The sequence below is a fragment of the Anser cygnoides genome, chromosome Z, assembly GCF_040182565.1.
Source record: "Anser cygnoides isolate HZ-2024a breed goose chromosome Z, Taihu_goose_T2T_genome, whole genome shotgun sequence".
Taxonomy (NCBI): Eukaryota; Metazoa; Chordata; class Aves; order Anseriformes; family Anatidae; genus Anser; species Anser cygnoides.
In genome coordinates, this window is record NC_089912.1 from 9,921,773 (window position 1) to 9,939,968 (window position 18,196).

At 37.5% G+C, this 18,196-nt stretch overlaps 1 long non-coding RNA gene across 8 annotated transcripts in view; it reads right to left on the reverse strand.

Annotated features, from left to right (window-relative positions):
* The window catches only part of LOC125181669 (uncharacterized), a 90,385-nt gene that overhangs the window by 41,858 nt on the left and 30,331 nt on the right, over window positions 1-18,196 (reverse strand). For 6 of the 8 annotated variants that reach the window (XR_010827585.1, XR_010827580.1, XR_010827584.1 and 3 more), the window contains 2 exons: window positions 17,891-17,953; window positions 15,452-15,528 (listed from right to left, as the gene is read on the reverse strand). This is a non-coding gene — a long non-coding RNA (uncharacterized lncRNA). Of the gene's footprint in view, window positions 1-8,177; window positions 8,287-15,451; window positions 15,529-17,890; window positions 17,954-18,196 lie in introns of all 8 variants that reach the window. The other 2 variants (XR_010827586.1, XR_010827581.1) reach the window with 2 other exon arrangements.

Below are 18,196 nucleotides of genomic sequence, written 5' to 3' on the forward strand. Positions count from 1 at the left end.
ATCATTTCTTTATACAACTAAGTTGTTTTAAGTGCAACCTTGATATGCAATAGTCATATTACTACTTTGGTGTATACCCCAAGGCTTCATCTGAGACCACTTCCATTTAATGTTGAGAACAACTACTGAACACCTTCACTTTTTCTTTTAAAATTGTCTGGACTAGATATGATAAAAAGCTTGCCACAGAGACCTACCATCTGTAAGGTAATTTATATAGCCTCTGGTACAAGTGCTTTTTTAGAAGTCATATTACCATCTGTAAGAATTTACTCTGAATCTTTGTACAATATCGCCTTCATGTTTCCCGTTCTATCCTTAGATACAGAAAAGGAGTTATATAATCCTTCATATAGCAAAGATATTAAATGGTCAAGTAGAACAGGCATCCTTGAAAGTCTGCTAATTAATGATACTTTCACATCCCTAAATCAATATTAATTCATTTAATTCTCAGACACATATGTAATTTAAATATATATCTGATAAAGAACTGCAGAAACCTGTATAATAATTGAAGATAATAGCGAAAGAGTTGTAGATTCGCATGTTCTCTCATGTTCAGTCATCAGTCTTGTACACAGCCTCTAAACAAAGGAACCTTGAAAACGTGTGGAAAGATACAGAGGATTATGGAGAGAAAGATGACTAACCAGACCAAGAAGATGGGCATTTTGAACTGAATAGTTATAACAATGGCTTTCATAGGCCACCTAACGGTAGTGACTCTTAAACACTAGAAAAGTATCCAGAAATAAGGATATTCAGTACTTTTGACAATCAGCTTGGGTCTAATTTGATTGCCAGTACACCACAACTGGAACCTTAAATCTTCACTGTATTCAGGAATCACAGAAATAAACTTTGTTCTAAAAAGAACAGGCAGGTTTGGATAATATGGGCACTAACAGAGAACTTGTAAGCATTAGTCATATTTCCTGGCTTTAGTAACTGAGTTTTTGAAATTTGTGATTGCAGGTCTAACATTTCCAAAGTCAATAAGCAGGTCTCAAAGTACAGAATCACAGATAAAAATGTAGAAATACAGGGCAAGAGAATACTTCCAGTACTCCAAAATGCTTGTTTTTTGAATGAGAGATTTAAAATTCTTTTTATCCAAAAAGTTTGAATTCCTCTAGCTTTGAAATCTGAGAAAAGCTTTACAAAAACAAACAAACAAACAAAGAAAACCAGAGGAAATTATTTTTCTGAACTTTTAATTTTTGCTAACAATAAATTTTTGTTGTTTTGCTGTTGTTTGGTGTTGTTTGTTTGTTTGCCATAGCCTCATTCCTGTGAAATATCTGCTTGAGGAGAAATGTAGAAAAGACACCTGAGCACCTAGCAACACTGAAGCTGATGGGTTCACTTGTGTGGTCTTTTTTCCCAACATTAATTAAGGCATGGAAGAGGAAAAGTGCTTATTGTTATTATAACAAGAAAATGTTCTTATAATTGAAAGCTTCAGAGAGATGCTAAAATCATTTTCATAAACAATTGACACATTGAGGCACTGATGATTTTAAAGGAAATGGTAACAGGCAAAATGTCAGCAGTCAGACACTTTCCAAATAAATCAGGATTAAAATTATCAGTAACGTCAAGGAGGACAAGATTAGGCCAAAAACAACTGCTTTTGAAAATTGCATCGTATGAAATCCCACTGATGTGACTACACATAGAAACGATACCCAGTACCTCCTTTGCAAAGCACTGGGTAGGTAATACATGGACAGGAAAAGAAAAATAATTGTTGAATAACTAGAGAAACAAAGGGTTTCACATCTTCAAAGCACTATATCAGGAATGACTTTCATGTGCACAGCCTTGAAGTGTATCTTCCTGTCATTTTCCTCCATCCAGGCAACTACTCCTTGAGTCAGCTGCAGAAGGCTGAAATGTGCCCTACAAAACTCCCTTCTGCCAGCTATTCTGTGCACTGTAGACTGCGATGCAAGCTGCCAGTCCCTTATAGGACACATTCTGCTGCATCACTCATTTCGGTCCAAAGAAATTATGCATGTCTAGATTATTGTAGTGGAAGTGCCATCTCCGATCTTTTTCCCATGCCTTGCCCATCAGCAACAGACAAGATACTACTTATCCCACGTCTTAATATCCTGTCCCATCACAGCATATCCTTTTAATATCCTGTCTCTGACAGCATCACCTGTCTCCATACACAGGACTGAGCCATAACAATAATTTACTCCCATAGCTAGGAAGCCTAGCTGTCACAGACCACATCTGGAGACTGTTAGTCTTGCTAGATTGCTTCTTACACAACAAATTGGTTCACTTACTTGATGGAGTTGTTTGAGGAGAAATATATTACTCTTAATGAGAAAAAAGTCTCTGGGCATCTATGAATAACAGGCTGATCTTTTATGAAATAATGTCTTCCTCCTCAAATTCTGACAAACTGCAGAGCTTATAGTTTATGAATTTGTGTATTTTGTATTGATTCTGCCTCATTTTGATTGCCAATAAGTTTATCTTCTTCATCATCATTGTGACTTATGTGACCTCTTGAAATAGACTAATTTTATTTTTACTATACCTATTACTTTCTTCTTCATTTTTCTTTTGCTGTGCTAGAAAAAATCACAAGAATATTAAAGTATTAAATTTATATAAAGGTATGCAATGAGATCCCCAGTTTGATAAAATCATTGACCTATCCACAAAACATAATATTTTTGTGCATAAAAAGCAATATATCTTTGTAAACTGAATGACAAAAATGAACATTCATGTAACGCACACATGTGCCAGATGTAGGGGAAAATATTAATGTAATTGAAGCAATAAGTATCATTTATCATTCTTGAACATTAAAAGTAATTCAGTATACAAAATACTAAGACCAGTAATTCATGCCAATTAACGAATCCTTCTCCCTCTCTCTCTATCTCAGTCTCCCCCAGTTCTCTCCACCTCCTCCTCAGCTTGGCTTGTGGATTTAACTAGAAAGGAAGAGTGGATCTTCCACATATATAAGAGAGTATTTTAGTGTGCGTAATATAATATAATCATAATAATACAGCTCACAAGTCTGATTCCAGAGGGACAGCAATATAATTATCCATAAGTTTAAATTTGTATTTATTGCAATTAGTTAGCCATGCTGTCCTACATAAATAAGTCTTCAGTCATTTTAAAGGCTTTCTACTAAATCTTGTTTCCTCAAGTATCAATGCACATTTACTATGCAAAATGTTCCTACCAAATCTGAAAGGACAGTTTAGGAAAAGCAGTTTTACATCTAACCACCATGCTTGCCTATGTCTAACAAGGCATAGCTAATTAGACTTTTTCTAAACCATTTTTTTTTTTTGCCAAAAATTTATTCCCTCTGAATTCAATGAGAGTTTTGCCACTGGCTTCCTTGGCAGCAGATGATAAATTAATTCATTTTTACTTAGGATACAACTCAACTAATTACAAGGCTATGCATTCATTTTCTTGGCCATAGCTCAAAACACAGATCAACATATGTTAGAACAGAGAATAATCATTTTGCTGTGAATCTCTGTTTTCAAAGCGAGAACTATGTGTACACTTGCACTTACGCAGAAGTAAGACTAGGAAAGCCAAAGCCCATATGGAATCAAATTTCGCAAGAGGTGTCAAAGACAAGAAGAAAGGTCTCTAGAAGTGCATAGGTGATAAAAGGAATACTACAAAAAATGTCCACTCATGAATAAGACATAAGTAAATCCATGGGCCCTGATGGGATGCACCCGCAAGTCTATGATGATCACAGATAACTTCCCATGCTGGTGCCTTAACCCCAGATACAAAACCTACATCTTCCATTCAGAAACCTTTCCCTCGTATCGTCCTTCACATTGTGGAACAAGACCTAGCAGATGGGCAGAAGAAGCCCAGACAGAGATATACTACAAAAACTTTGAAAACAAAAGACGTATCTTGGGCATAACGTGATGCAGTCTTTCAACTGCTTATCAAAACCATCATACTTCTTAGTATGTATTCTCATACTTTACTCATTAATTATGTATAGCTGTATTTAGTAGCAAGGAGGAAGGATGAGCTTTTGCTTTTCTGAATACCCTGGACCTTCCAGGCTTCAAGCTATAGCAGTAGTTGCTAAATAGCTATGGTGGTGACTATGCTGCAAATCTGTGTTTACATAAAGAGTCAAGTTTGGACCTCATTTCCAAAATGCAAAATTAAAAAAAAAATAAAAATAAAAAAAAATCAGAAAACTAAAACCAGAAAGAATAAGAAAATGTGAAACTGTTATCAGCATAAAATATTTTTTATTTACATATGAGAAAAAAGACTTCTGATGGGCATTGGCAAGAGGGTATGAAGAACTGGGTCAAGTTATTTTTTCATATACTTTTATAAGCACTGCTTTCTCTAACTTCGTGGACATTACTTAAATGAAACTTAAATAAAGGAGGGGCACAGGAGTTGAGTTTTCAAACATGCAAGAGAACTTCTATTCAAATATGAGATGCACCATTAGATCAAGTGAGAAAATGCAGTGAATGTTTGTATGTGCCGGTCAGAGGTAGAAATCAGAAGTTCAGTAATGAATGGCAGGGATTCAGCAGGGTTAGGCCATAAGATGGTATGGCAAAATATCTTTGCCACAGCTAGTGGCAGGAACCAGGGAAAGCAATTAAAGAGAGAGAGGTTAACCAGTCAAAGTAATAAGCAAAGAAAATAATCTTGGTAAGGACAATCTAGAACTGATGAATTAAGGTTGTGTGGATGTACAGGTATGTCATCTCTCAACTTGATATGACTATCTAGGACCAGTTCTGATTGGTTTTACTTAAATCTGTACTGAAGAGCAATTCCTGATAATATAGAGGATACTAAAGCTAATCCTGTCTTGCAGTTACGATACATTAATTATTAGCATTTCCTTCACTTTTATTCATAACTCCAGGGAACAGCGTTTTGTTCTATTTATTTTCACTGTGACAAAAAAAGACCAGAAAGAGTCCCATCAGCACTAGTGAGCACACACTATTTCCAGTATTTCAACTGAGAGATGAGTATAAACTCTTAAAAAAAAACCTGATGTGTAATCATCCAGAACAGCTTAGAAATATATATATTTTTTTCTCTGTTCCTTCTCATTCGCCTTTCCCTGAATTAATCTCTTTCTCTCTATATATATATATATATTTTTTTTTCTTGCTGACTACTTCCTTGACTAGTTATCAAGATACTAGAGGAACAACAGTGAGCAAATAAAACCCTCGTGTCACAAGCACATTCTTGAGAAGGAGTAGAGTACTCTTTTGAAACTTTGACCACCTTAACGTGGTTAGATAAAGTAGCTAAATAAAATAGCAATGGCTGTAGAGAAATGCTGAGGAAAAAAAAAAAAAAGGTCTAGAGAATAAAGAAAGATTTATTTTCATAGAAAGTTAAGTATGGTATCTTTTTTCCTCTCATTTTGGTCATAATTTATGGAGTATATATGTAGGTATGTAGGCAAGTATTAATGCTGAAATTCTGTTGGAATTTTTAGTCCAGCCTGAAGAGGAGAGAGCAGACAATGTAGGGAAACAAATGTCTATTCACGTTTCTTAACCTTTCAGACAGACTATGTCATCATCATTTGTGTAAAATGGATTTAAAATTCAGATGTTGAAAACAGTTGTTTTAGTGTTTTCCATAATTTGAAGTCTACCTAGAGTGTCAGAGTCATGCACACACATCCTCAAGATCTAGCTAAAATGATCACTTCCCTGACTTGCCTGTGAAATATTTATTGGTAAAACAATTCAGTGCTATTACTCAGTACTAGTGAATGGGATGCCAAACTACGTTTCCTATATATGCATATCCCAGAAAGACATGCATATAGCTTTAATTCTCACTGTCATTCAGAAAATTAGTATCTAACCATACCGAGGACAATAATGAATAAATTGCAAATAGTGCCCTTTGAAAGATACACAGCAACCTGCAAAAGGTTGTATTGCGGTACTAGCTATGGCAAGCTCATCATCAAGGAAATTCTTGAATACATTTTGGAGTGAAAGTGTACCTCTCCCATTCAAAACAAGTAGTTCTTCCTGGGTACTACTGATACCAGTCTTTTCTTTTGGTGAGCAGGTCATATAGGAAAGAAGTTTCAGTATATATTTGTGGGCACAGACTCTCATCTCCCCTGATGCCCATGAAATCTAGGAATCTATTCCAGGGAAAAACTTGAAGCTATTTTAGAAGTATTGCAGGGTAGAGAGCAACACAACCTGGTCACAGGGTCAGTGAAGTTCCATATAGATGCAAGATTCCTGCAGTGTACTGCTTTTTAATCAGGAATGGACACTAATGCATTTGCATTTGACTACACTGTAATGCATGGATACCTCACATAAAAGTGGAGACAGACCTGTGCAAGGAAAATATTGATAAGAAGAGTTTTCTATTGAAACCTGTAGGTAAATCTGAGTTTTCTATTGAAATCTGTAGGTAAAAAAAAGACTGTAGAATTGGAAAACGATGTGCTGAATAAACAGCAATAAAATATTCAGTAGCTCTAATGTACTTTCTACACAGGTTGCTAAAATGATATATCAGGAAAGTCCTAAGTAGGGGGCTTCCATAAGATTCAAGTGCAGAAATATAAAAAGTAGTTCCTACCTGTGAAGCAAGTCAGAATTTACTCATATGATGTGGATGAACACCACATATGTTCCATAGAAAGTACATTATGGGCTGCAGCAGCAACAGCCAACAAGCTAAAGCCCTACAGCCTTGTGACTTGACTGAATCCTGAACAGCCATTAACTTCACCCTACTGATACCTGTTAAGTAAATGGAAGGCAAGTAGTCTCTGCACTGGAGAGAGGAGTATCAACCATGATTCAGTCTCATTTGTAACTTGCACGGTGTGTGTGCATGGCACAAGTCAGACATGCCTAGAAACTTTTAATCCAGCACCAGTGAAAAAGTGTGTCATCAAAATACTCTAACTGGGGACAGCAGTGAGTATTGTGTATTGCACAAGGGAAGAGGAATTGTAACTGCTGCTGCCTACACTTGTGATTAACCCAATCAGTGGACTTAAAACAGGATTGGTGAAGGATTTTGCAGAATTCCTGATGTCCTTGGCACATGTGGCAAGTGCAAATATTCATTGAAAAGACGGTGATTGTTCCCTGTACAACAAAGACATAAAGATGGCCTAAATGTGCAAAAATGATTAATGTTGTGGGAGTAATATATCAAGAATATCTGACATCTCTGTTCTCCCTGCATCTGTCTGCAAGAAAAAGAGACAGTGAATGGAAAAAAAAAGAAAAAAGTGTCAGATTTTACTTTTTATACTAGATTTATACTTCTGTCCCATAATGCCACTGAAGTTAAGACTTAACCACATCCAGAAACTATCAAGTGAAAATAAATGGGTACTAAATCTCATTTTCAAGGGTTAAAGGGAAATCCATCTATTACAGATTTTTGAAACCGTCACCCTTCAAGAAAATATTTAGGAGCATAATAAGCACTAGTATGGAAATTCCTTTTCCAGTTACTCATTTTTAAACAGTTACGTAATATTCAGCACTTCTGTTTTCTTCTTTAGAGGAGAAGGATGACCTGATTATTCAGAAATACCATAATTTTCACCAAAAGCACTGTTCATACACTTCAAATGTTGAAACATTTATTGGGACATAAACATCATCTGAATAATACACACACTCTTAGGAGATGGACCACATTTAATATTCAGTTGTCAGTTCTTTCCACTGCCCCTTTGATCTCTGATCTGCAACGTGACTAGCTCCACAGGGGAAAGTGTTAGAATACAGACCTTCAGGACCAAATATTTGGGCAACTCCTTTGGGGGATGATTTTGTAGCTCACCTGCTCATAAAAGAGATATTGGGGGTACTCCGCCTACTAATTATTGCCACTCCAGCAGAATCAGATGAACTCACACTGTCCAAAGCTCATCTTTTGAAAACACATGAACTGTCAGTTCAACTCAAAAGCAAACAAAAAGCAAGAAAACCCAAACTTGAAACCCTCTAGAAATAGGGCTGTATGGCCTCATGCTTTCTCAAATGTGCAAAACACCACAAGGCCAATGATGAAAACAAAATTCGAGTATACTAGAATGTATCGAGCAGTTTCCTTACTTCCTAACCCCCAGCAGATCTAGCCAGTGCTCCTACCTGAGTGGGAAGGACATGGCATAGTCAGGCCTGTCATTTCTCTGCTCCTGTGTGAGTCCCTCCAGACTCTGCAGACTCTTCTTGCAAGATGGCCTCTCTGCTCACCTTCCTGTAAAGCAGCATCATCCTCTCAGCATCATCCTCCCAGCCAAAGCTAAGGTAACTGTCTTCCTTTCCATACATTTCAACCTGTGCTTACTGGAAAACATTCTTTTTTTCTTTTTTTTTTTGCATTTTGTTTTGTTTGTGTTTTTTTATTTTCTGCATGATTTCTTTTAAATTTCTTTGAGCTTTTCAAGTCTTTTTTTTTGCTTTTTTTGTTTGTTTATGCTGCTAAGTGTACTACAAACATTATCTGATCTTCAGTAGCAGCAGTTTAAGTGCACGCTGAAGTGCAGAGGGGAGTTAGATTAGACAATGTCTCTCTAAAACTTTAGGGTTTCTGGCCTTAAGCGTCAGCTGTTGAGAATTTCAAAGAGATTCACACTCCATGATGAGAGAACAAATTTTCCCAGATACATCCACAGCTCCCTTTAGCATGCGCACACAAACACACACACAAACACAAAAGCAGAAAGTACATCTTTGTTTTTGCAATGCTAGTAAAAATCTGCCATTTTTCCAGGCAGATCTAAGGCAAAATTATGACACTAATGGAGTCACTGCTGGCTTTATGCCATGGCTGGCATTGATCTATGTCTGTGGGACTGCATAAAATTCAGGACTGTTTCCCGTATTTTCATCTCTTCTAATGGATAAAATTTCGCCATGCATTATTCATTCTTATAGGGCTTTTTCTCTTTGCTTCCTTTCCTTTCTCTTTCTTTTTCTTTCTTTCTTTCTTTCTTTCTTTCTTTCTTTCTTTCTTTCTTTCTTTCTTTCTTTCTTTCTTTCTTTCTTTCTTTCTTTCTTTCTTTCTTTCTTTCTTCTTTCTTTCTTTCTTTCTTTCTCTTTCTTTCTTTCTTTCTTTCTTTCTTTCTCTTTCTTTCTTTCTTTCTTTCTTTCTCTTTCTTTCTTTCTTTCTTTCTTTCTTTCTTTCTTTCTTTCTTTCTTTCTTTCTTTCTTTCTCTTTCTTTCCCTTTCTTTCTTTCTCTTTCTTTCTCTTTCTTTCTTTTTTCTTTCTTTCTTTTTCTTTCTTTCTTTCTTTCTTTCTTTCTTTCTTTCTTTCTTTCTTTCTTTCTTTCTTTTTCTTTCTTTCTCTCTTTCTTTCTTTCTTTTTCTTTCTTTCTCTTTCTCTCTTTCTTTCTTTCTTTCTTTCTCTTTCTCTCTTTCTTTCTTTCTTTCTTTCTCTTTCTTTCTCTTTCTTTCTTTCTCTCTTTCTTTCTTTCTTTCTTTCTTTCTTTCTTTCTTTCTTTCTTTCTCTCTTTTTCTTTTTCTTTTTCTTTTTCTTTTCCTTTTCCTTTTTCTTTCTTTTTCTTTTTCTTTTTCTTTTTCTTTTTCTTTTTCTTTTTCTTTTTCTTTTTCTTTTTCTTTTTCTTTTTCTTTTTCTTTTTCTTTTTCTTTTTCTTTTTCTTTTTTTTTCTTTTTCTTTTTCTTTTTCTTTTTCTTTTTCTTTTTCTTTTTCTTTTTCTTTTTCTTTTTCTTTTTCTTTTTCTTTTTTTCTTTTTCTTTTTTTCTTTCTTTTTTTCCTTTTTCTTTCTTTTCTTTCTTTTTCTTTCTTTTCTTTCTTTTTCTTTCTTTTTCTTTCTTTCTTTTCCTTCCTTCCTTCCTTCCTTCCTTCCTTCCTTTCCTTCCTTTTTTTTTTTTCCCAGCGTGAACCATATACTTCTTGACTCCAACCTCTTGGAAGTAAAGCTCCTTATCTTATTTCTCTTAAGAGAAAAAAAAATGATGGAGGAGACAGGGATGAAAGGGGGAAAGAGAGGGGAGAACCTTTTTGTTTTTTACAAGAGAGTTAATTGAAATTAATTTTGAATTTAGCAGAACTTTGTTCTTTAGTGGAACTTGTCTGAGATAATGAATCTGTTTCATAAGGACAACTGCTTCTTGTGTTCCAAATGTGCTGCAAACTGATCAACACAGGGCACTGTATGTATACTGTGGAACACAAGTCCTAACCCCTCTGCATAAGACAGCTAGGAGCTGTGTCTTTCTGCTACATTATCTCTCTGATGGACAAATCCTGATGCTTCCTGATCCTGATGTTGGTGCAAATCCAACTGCATTTCCTTTCAACCGTAGGAACCCCTCCAGACCTATACTTCTGTTATTAGATGCAGATATTTTTTTTTTTGTGTCACATACACATTTTTTTGGGAAGTAGAGTCACCTGTGGCTAAAAAAGCTGGGGAAAGAATTCATGAGTCTAGTTCAGGGTTATATTGCCAGTCAGATTATAACTGTGAGCAATTTACAGCCTGTCTTCATTGTCCCGTTAAACAGATTGCAGAGCTCTTAAAAGTGATACATCTTACACTTTTGCTTATCTGGCTACGGCAGTCTTTTCTTGTTTTAATCACTCTACATGTTAATGAAATTGTTTTCCCCTATAATTGTATATAGCAGAATAAAATACAGGTGCAGTCAGCAAGGCAGGAACCTGAAGTCACTGGTACATATTACTGACTGGACAGGGTGGGGTGAGGTCTTATGAGGTACCTAAAATTTCTCTCCCACTTCAGTACTGGTGAAGTCCAGATCAACATGCTTTCAACTGGTAACAGTGAACCAACTGAAGGAAATGCAGAACAAGTACTGCTCTGCAAAATACAGTTGCTGATGAATGGCTGAAAAACAGTTGGCATTTTGTCTAGAGGGAAGAGAGCTAGAGAACTAACAGCCTTCCTACATGCAAAAGATAGCTTCTTATGAGAAAATAGTAAATCTCCTTGAAGGGTATAGCCTACCGCGAAAGAAAAAAGGAGCTAAAGTTGGAGTAAGGGAGATGTAGGAAAGAAATTAAGAGAAAATATAAGGTGTAGTTGCCCAGAGAGTCTATGGCATTCATGGTTCTGGAGGTGAGGAGTCTTCCTGTCTTAAGGCAGGAGGATGAACTGGGTAATGTCTCAAAGCACTATCCAGTCTTCATTTTCAGGATTCCTGTTTGTGAATGGACCCACTTTTTTGCTCTAGACTCACAGCTAGTTGCGAGATCTTCCATAAGACTCAATAAGGAGTAGCCTGTTTGATGTTGTTGTTGCTGTTGCTGCTGTTGTTGTTTTGTTTAGTTTTTACCTGCAGAAACTAAACAGTTCTGCTTATCAAGAAAAAGCAGTGTTAAACTTCTGTCTTACTTCACTATTTCATTGCAGGCCAAAAAAAAGAAAAACAAAAAAAAAAAAACAGAAATGACAAGACTATAGATCTTCCAATGTAGAGCACTTGGCATCTCATTCTGCTCTGCAATTCACATGATTTGGAAAAGGTGCACTAACTTTATGCATTTCATATCCTAAGGACCCAAAAGGCCAGAGAAGTAGGCCAATGTTTATTGTAAAAGAAAATAATCTGATGAAGTATACTGGGTGACACAAACTCTGCGGACATAAACCAAACAAGAAGACCTCAGTATTTCCAAATCTAACCCCACTGAGAACTGGATGCAATGAGCTGATGAGGAGGTAGTACACCATAGGCCTTCATGAGCTCACTATTCTTCAGTTATACCAAGCTAGCCATGATCCAAAAGGTGTATGATTCCATAAAAGTCTTGCTGAAGATCATATACACTGCTTCCCAAGAGAGCTCATTGACTGAAGTACACTGCCAAGCAGGTCAGTTACCTGGTCTTTGGTTCCTGTTCCTCCTCACTTTCTGTAGATATGGAATTGCATCCAGGATGGGGTGCAGAGAAAGCGCAGAGCAGCTGACAAAGCTGGTCTCATTTCCAATACCTATGCCATGTTTCTAACAAAGGTGGGCAGAACATGATCACCTGGGAGAGCTTGACAGAGCAGCACTATTGCTTTCTTCTTGTCTAAACTCTGGAGCAGCTTAGGCAGCTGGTCATTAAATACTGATCTCTCATGAGAGTTAGCTCATGACATTCACCTGCTGAGAACAAGGTATTTGAAAACCATGAAAAATGGAGTCTCACCTCAAAGCTGGACCTCCTAGAAAGAAAAAGAAAAAGCCCAAAGAATATGCAAGCCTGGTAAACCTGTAAACCTACATTTATAGCCTACTTCTAAATCCAGGTAATTGTGTATGCCTACCATGATGGCCTTTGTGCCCAGGTTTCCTTTGCATGGAGACAGAAGTCTGGAAGAAGCTGGTACAAGGCCAGGAGTTGCCTGGTTCCCATGCTCTTGCAAGCCAAAGAGAATATAAAGGATGCAGAAAAAGCCCTTGTATGCTATTGTACAGCCATTATGTTAACTCTAGAGCTAAATTACAAATTCATCCCAAGGAAATTGATCTCTAAAAATTCCGATACCTAAGCTGTGTAGCAACTCTTGGTATCTACAGCGTCTTTTTACTCTACAACCAAATTCCACCCTGCACACACTTGGGTGAGAGAGCATAATTTGCTGTCTACGAATGAAATGTTTCTCTAGGCTGAGTCACCACCAGAAAAAGCTCTTCTTCAGAAATCACAGCATTGCACTCATTGTGTGGCTTTTATCACGTGCCCCAAAAAGAAACCACAATACAGAGATCATGGAAGGAGAGTGTGTGCTACTGACATGTTGACACAGGGGAACAAAAAGAACAATTTACCTGCACAGTTAATTTTCTGGCCCAAAAGAAAAAAAAAAAGCATGAATTTATTTATTGCTTTTGTTCCTGATTACGGTGTATTGTACTGCTGTTCATTTATTGACTGAAGGCCCTTTCAAAAAGACAAAGATGACAGAGTTATAATTATTCTGTGAAAGTCCTGAGCAGACCCATCAATCATTGTCACTTACCTCAGCTAGGTTATTTACTTTGCTCAGTTCAGAAATGATGAGTAACATATTAATTCGTGGCTGTCATCATATGCCCAAGACACTTGCCATGCTATAAAAACAACACTTTTAAATAGTGATCTTCTGTGTAATCCCATCAGACCTGTTCCTTAATGCATATATGGCTTTGTTCTTTTTTCACCACATATTTTGAAATGATCACAAATTAGAAATATAGCGAAATGCCAGTTCAAAAAGAGGTTACTGTTCTTGAAATATAAATATGATGATGACATATCAGTAAACTGTATATTTTGTTGCTTAATGCACCACTTAGAAGTAATTCCTTCATAACCTCTCAAGTCAGGAAATCAGTTCAGCCAGAGCTATTTTCAGCTGACAATTCTGAAAGATGAGATTAGAAATTACACCCTAAATTGAAAAGTCAAATAATAGTAAAAAAGTTATATTCATGTGTATCTGATCTGAAAGCTTTGGCTGTAAATGTTTTTGCTGCTGGAAAATACCATTGTGGAGCAAGAAGTAATATTTCTCATTACACCAAATGACTGTAAAATAAAATAAATATATAAATAAATAAATGTGATAGATTATGCATTTTTCTGTCAGACAAGAAAGGCAAAGAGAAGGCTGACTGTACCTGTAACCCTGTATGCTTTTTGCTAGCTATCAGCAGTGAATCTTTTGAAGACCTTTTTTTTTCTTTTTTCTCTAAGCTTTGCTTCTTAAAACTGCTTTAGATTTTTTGTTGTTTTTTTTTTTTACATTACCTCCTCCTTAACAAAGCAGCAAATGGAAAATCTCAATGGATTAAATGCTCCTTTTTGTCTCCACATCAATATTTCATAAAGGAATTACACCTAGTATGTTCCACTCCTACTGCTCATTGTGCACAGATAAGCAAGCAACTGTGGGTCAGCACTCAGGATGACGTGCACCAAATAACACTAATATTAGTTAGTTCTTGCCAAGCCCAAACTGCTATTATTCCCCACTTGTTTCCCATTATCCTTGTCCTTCCCACTCTCCCCACCTACACAACATTAAAAATGTAACAGAGAAATATAGCTGTGGTGTCTGTGGGTTTTCCAGCTATACGTTTTAAGCAGTCAGTGTTTAACATCACCAGCACTGAGATAACCACCTCATCTATAGCACTTTTCTCTTTAAATACCCAAGTCCTCAAGGACAGTTCTCAGTTTTCGGAGGGGGAAAATGAGGCATTTGTGGAAGTGGGACTCAGCAACTAAGGCACGTGCTGAATTTGGAAGCAAAATGTATCCTTCCCAGCTCCACCCCCTGGTGCTCTGCAGCATCTCCACTCACAGCAGAGCAGTGAAGGCAACATCTCCTTTCCAATGTGAATCTTCCCTGGAGCAGAACAGCCCTGAGCTCCAGCCTCACTGGCAAGAAATAGTAATGGTCCCTTCTCCAAACCAACAGTATGCCCAGGCAATGATTAGGTGAGAATGGGACCACCCTCCTCAGTATGTTTCGTGACTGTAAAAGGAAGAAGGTCCTCCACGAATTTCTTTCTTTTGCTTCACCTCAAACAGCCTGCGGAACAAGGCGGCCTCCCTCTGGGATTTCAGTTATTTGTGAAGAGGTCTTGTTCCTTTCACCAGCAGTACAGCACACAAAGCATTCTTTCCCTGCTTTTTTTCAGGACTTCCACCCTGACACTGTTTCTTTGCCATCCCGAAGACTTCATGCCAGCAACCAGGGATTAAAAAGAGTGAGCTAACAAACAAACAAAAAAAAAAGGCAATGATGATGGCCATTGATGGAATACGTCAAATAGAGCAAACATAAAGATTTACCTGTCCTCATCTTACATGACCTCAGTTTGAGAAAAAGCTGCCATATGCACAGCCAACTGCCTGTTGACTTAAAGATGCAGAGCCCTCAAACTACAAAACTCCTAGCTGCCCACAGGTACTGCAGCCATCCACTGAAATTGTCTCAACATTCAAACTACATCTTCCAGCAATGCACTGTGTGTTGCAGAGATTATATAAAGCTCAAGCCTGTCATTACTGAGGGGCAAACACACTGTTGCAGAACTACCCCTCATGGAGCCAGGACAGTTTGCAATCATTAATATTAGTGCATATTTCTGTTATCAAGCCTGGAAAAATATGAGCTGTTAAAATAAAACGATATCAGCTGCTGGGAAAAATGTTTCTTCCTGCACGTGTTCAGTTTCTAAAGCACTTAACTCTGCCCTTGTGTGGGAACCCCTGCCTTCAGCTAGCTGGAGACTAACAGCAGAGCTGACCACATAGCACAATAGCCCCAATTTTTCCAAAAAGTGATCACTTTTGACCCTCAGCCACTGAAATACCTGCTGCAAACTACAGGTGCAAGGAAGGAAAACATTTCTACCCATGAGCATTGTGAAAAATTGGCTTTAACTTCTGTTACCTGTTTCAGCTGTTTGCAAGGATGCGGATGCTCTTGGCAAATGAGGAAGGGCTCCAGGAAATGAAGAAGGATTATCTCTGAAAAATGCAAAGAAACTTGGTGAAGTGGAGTGCCACCACATCCCAGGGAGCTACAAGTAGGTGCTCTTCACTTGCTGTCAGACAGAAAGTATATACAGACAGTTTTGGGACATAGAGAAACTGCTGTCTAACTGAAATCTCAGAAAATTATTTTCACCTCTTTGAAACAACTTAGAAAAATACAAATAAACTACCAAAATATAAATAATACAAAATACAGTGTGCATCTATGACATGATCCGTCTATGGTTAAAAACAAGCATGAATGCTGCTGAGAATCCGTGTGCAATTGCACAAACAGGCTTCTTCTCCTGAAGATATTTAAATTATGTCTGAGTAAGATTTGTCAAAGCAAAAATATCATGTGGAAATGATACTGTTTTACAGAGCAAACATACATGCATGTGAAGAACTGCACACAATGAAATGCTTAATGCTCTGGGTCTTCTTGACAGAGCTGTATAGCACCATAAACTAAGCCAAAGCTGCAAATCAGAGGACAGAACTGCTCAATTTTAGCAAAAAGTAAAAAGCAAACCAAGGTCCCAACACAAAGCTGTTAAAAACACACACATGCAGCAAATTCTTGCAATTTTTTCTGTATCATCTGTGTCTTGTTGAGCAAATTTTATAGTGCAGGTGGTTTTTTTGTTTGTTTGTTTGTTTAATGCTCTTAGCTTTCCAGCATGACTTATTTATTACACCTGACACTTCTATTTTACCTGATGCACAAGATCTGCTCACACAGGTAGCGGCTGGGACCAGATGAACTCTGGTGCTCTGGCTTTGAACAGAGTATGGATTTCCCACTCCTCTAACTGCATTAGAGGTTGTCTTCAAAGCACCAATCACATGCCTTTCCCAACACTCCCAGGAACATTTCAAAAACAGAGCATCAAGGTAAAATTACCTTCCCCCCCTTCTGTAGATTGGAGAACAACTCTCAAGACCTTTCACTCCAGAAGTGGTTTTTGTTTTTGTTTTTGTTTTCCCCTTGTTATCACTGCTTTTATAGGAAGATGATCCCTAAACACTTGGCTGCATTTGATATTGATATAAGTGACACTACTGCAGTTAACAGAATGCTAATTTATATCATGTTCATGACCATATTTGGATTTGCTATTTAATCCAGCCGGAACTATCTGAGATTTTTTTCAAGGCTACGCAAAAGTACCTGATTAGCTTTCAATACCATGAAATGACAAATAGAGTGAGATATTTTGTTCTGTATTTTGTGCTAATGGTTTAATCTCAGCAAGATATCTGTTCCACAAAAGCCTTGAAAGGCATACAAATTAGTTTCATGTATTGCAGAAACCATCACAATTCCCACATCTAATTAGCACACAGGAAGAATAAATGTAGCAACATTCACAATGATATGCTGTTCACCATAATCTTCTTTGCAAGAGTTTATTTTCTGCTTTCAAAGTAATGCTAAAGAAGACAGACAATCTAACAGTTTACACATCAAGCCATAAACATTTATCAAGGTGTCAGCAGAGAGTAACACTTCTGGGTTGTCAATATTTAATCTGCAGTAAAATTAAATCATAGGCCATTAGGCCCAGTTCATCGTGTTTAGAGTTCAGTGCAGATGCTGAATTGGATGTCAGGGAGCTTCTCAGCTAAGCATATGCAATCTTCTGCCCCTTTCGACGATGCAAATACAACATAGTATCTGCATATGCGTGCAACATAGGCACAGCATCGCCCCACAGAACAACTTCTTTACTTTTAAGAACAGGCTGCATCAGCACTATTCCTCCTGAGAAATGGCCACATTGCACTTGTGGATGTGCAGTCTCGACTCTGTTGCCTACATGACAGAGACCAGCACAGGACTAAAGGGCCATTATTAACTTTCATAGACAGTACAATTTCTAAGAGGTCTCTTGGAAACTCCGTAGGAAGTTTGCGTAATCTGCTAGTAAAAAATATGCCTGCTATTCATGGAGTTCTGTCCTGTGTTTCCTATCATTTTGTAGAAATAGACCCAAGCCATCAAAAGGTGAAAATGAAAGGATTTATGACCCTCCATTAGGAACCTGATGTGGTAGACATGATATTCATAAAATGACTAAGAAAACAGTATGCCATTTTGCAACCCGGTATTTGCTTCAGCCTTTTCCCTTCCAAAGCAGAACCACAATTATTTTTGATTTTATATATAAATGTGCCCTTGCAGCTAAGAAGGTTAACAGCATTCTTAGCTGTATTAGGTAAACTATCACCAGCAGGTCCTCTCTACTTAGCATTCTTGAGGCCACACCTGGAATATTTTGTTCTACTCTGGGTCCCCTAATAAGAGAGAGACATGGACAGACTGGAGAGAGTCCAATGTAGGGCCACCAACCTGATGAAGGGACTGGAGCACTTCTCCCATGAGAAGAGACTAAGAGAGCTGGGTCTGTTCAGCCTGGAGAAGAGGAAGGGGAATCTTATTAATGTCAATCAATACCTGAAGGGCATGTGCAAAGAGGAAGGAACCATGCTATTTCCAGAGGTGCCCAGACACAAACTGGAACACAGGAGGTTCCAGATAAACATCAGGAAGCATTTTACTGTATGGTAACAGAGCACTGGAACAGGTTGCCCAGAGAGGTTGTGGCATCTCCCTTATTGGAGATCTTCAAAAACCACCTGGATGTGGCGTTGGGCA